Below are 2,845 nucleotides of genomic sequence, written 5' to 3'. Positions count from 1 at the left end.
GCCATGGATGTTGATTCTCATAACCATTTGAGTTACATAAGGAATTGATGCATGTACACATCATTTATTAATGTAATTATCATATTCATCACAACATACAAGTGCTTGAGAGCACAGAATGAACTTATTATAGGCTTGAAGAAACCACAATTAACAAAGACACAGGAAAGTGATTCAATGGGAATGAATCTTGAAGCTAAATGACTTAGTCAGCCAAGCCTTCCAACCTTTTTTCCCAGTTGCCCTTCCTTCTGTCATCAGTGGCTTTTTTTGCTTCTTACAGAGGATGAAATTCCTCACTCCTACTGATCCTATCGAGTCCAATGGTCCTAGAGCTGAAAAATCAGTTCAGAAAAAACGTGTGGAAGATAAGAATGTATGACAAATAAATGCAACTGGTCCCTCATTTAATTTATTTAAACGTTTAAATATTTGTTACTTTAAAGTTTGAATTTGAAAGCAAACTTTTAAATGCAGTTGGGTTACGTTGTTTCTGTTACGATAGTTATGTCTTAACAGACATCTATAGGTAATACATGTCTTTTGCACCCACTGATTTTTCTTTCTGTTCTAAAAAAACTCACAACATATTCTTATCTTACAAGACATGAGTTACCTAAATGTATTGCATGTCTTTTGCCTCAGATTCTCTAAATCCTCTTTTCTTCTGTTCTAAGAAACTCACAATATATTCTTGTGGACGTTCAAGTTTTGCTGAACTTAAATTTTGTTTGACTTTGAAATTCCGAAAACAATTCCATCACTCACCCATCAAAAACAACATACTAGCTAGGGGAATAAATTCCGTAATGACAATGAATATATTACCGAAGTCACCAATTATATATGTAGTCCTACGGTTCCGTTTACTCCACAAAAGTGGTGGCGAAATGAATTTAAAAAAATAGTTTTCCATAATGAATTTTTAAAAAACGGGTGAAATATGGATAAGAACCATATTATCCACTTAGAAAATGGATGTCAAATGGATAACTAATATATTTAACTTTTATATTTGTAAAAGATTTAAATTGTGGGCTACTCAAGTTTGGGAGATTAGGAATTCTCTCAAAAGTGGTCATATTCAAGAAGGCATATATCCATATTATCCGCTGGTTAACCCGATCGAATAATTTATCTATTTTTTGCACTACCCGTTTTCGAGCTGCAAGTTTGTCACCCCTACTCACAGTGTGAACACAGTTGATAAGATTAAAAAGGGAAAAGAAAAACCAAAGATTAAGATATATATTGTGTACCATCAAGTCCAGCACTGGCCGGGTAAAAGAAGAAATCATTGACTGTGAGCCCAGAATTGGAAGTCGGCCCTCACGAGCATATTGTTTCAGAGCAGTTTCAACAACTCCAGCAACCTTATCATTCTCACTCACTACAAATCTTAACGGTCCAGCACTTCCCAATACATTAATCGTGATCAAGAACCTAGTATTCTTTATTGGCTTCCGCAACGATTTCTTCTCCATCTCTCCTTTCTTGTTATATAGTTAAGAAATTTTTAGGTTTTCAAGAAGCAGCTAGGTGATTTAAGTCAAGCTACAGAGCTGCAGTTATTGAACATAACAAGGAAAAAGATGGGATTATAAGTTTCTATGAATATTGATCTCAAGGGTCTAAGGCCAATACAGCGATAGTACCAGGCTTCTTTAACAGAGTCAAAAGAAAGAAAAAACGAGTAGTAAAGAACAGCGGACATCAAAATTTTGATGGTATGAACCATTCAAGCCGTGAGGTGCTCTTGCACAGGCTTCTGCAAATGAAGAAAAAAAGGCGTGGAGGTATATATGAAATAGGGAATAGTTGGAAAAGTTAACGTCAACTACGCAACTTCTGGCAGAGGAAGAAATAAAAAGGAAAGGTTGTGCTTCTTGAAATGTGACTCTGGATTCTTGCTCTGCTTTTTGGGAAAATGCAATGCCTCTTCTTCTATTATATACTACTAGTATAAAGGATTTAGGTTAAATACATTACTCCTATTAGTTAGTGTAAAGAATTTATGCATGGGTACGCAATTTAATTGATTATTTCAGGTTAATATATATTCTGCTTGTTTGAAGAGTAAGTACCCTATGTCAACTCAACCTAATAATACAAAAAAATTGCACGTTATCAGTGCATGTACAAATACACAAGTAGATAGCATATGACAAGTTCATGTATTCCAATCAAATTGATGTTTACAATTGAAGAATAAAGAGAAAAAGGTATAAGGTACACAGAATATTTAAAGATATGGAGAAGTCTGGACTGCTAATTATCTGGGTGGAACTTATGGGAAGCAAATAACAAACAGATAAATAGTTTTGTTTTTAAAGGTAAAATAAGAACAATAAAATGTTTTTTTCACTGGAACAAGGATATATAAACCGTTTAGATATTACTGAATTTATTCTACACAAACATAAAACATTTCTAGAGTTGACAAACATCCCAAAACGAATTATATAAACTTAACAAATACCATGCATGAAGTATGCTATACATATAACGAGTGGCACGAGTCGCGTGGTTTTGATTCTTGAATTCTCAAGTTTAATGCTCTCGTATAATAAATAAAGAATTAAGTGGAAAACACAACTGCGATTTATTAAAACCATAATGGAGACAACAAAATTAAGTTACATAAGCAAACTTGGTTTCTTTTTTAATTTTAGTAGAGGTACGCCCTATTTTCCACCTAATCAATTGGAACATATCTCACCTAAAGCAGTACTACTGCTGAGGTACGCCCTATTTTCCATTTCCTTTTCTATTTTCAGATTAACGCTTGCAGGTGGTCAACAAGAAACGAGCATGGATTTTTTAGCAAACGACACGAAGCTTTTAG

General features: G+C 34.0%; 1 pseudogene; it reads right to left on the bottom strand.

The window, feature by feature from the left end:
- LOC107825119 (uncharacterized) lies at window positions 1-2,054 on the bottom strand (annotated as a pseudogene).
- Window positions 2,055-2,845: the final 791 nt, after the last annotated feature.

Source organism: Nicotiana tabacum, chromosome 17, assembly GCF_000715075.1.
Source record: "Nicotiana tabacum cultivar K326 chromosome 17, ASM71507v2, whole genome shotgun sequence".
Classification (NCBI taxonomy): domain Eukaryota; kingdom Viridiplantae; phylum Streptophyta; class Magnoliopsida; order Solanales; family Solanaceae; genus Nicotiana; species Nicotiana tabacum.
The sequence above is the reverse complement of the archived record's forward strand: the minus strand, read 5'-3'. Positions and strand labels throughout refer to the sequence as shown.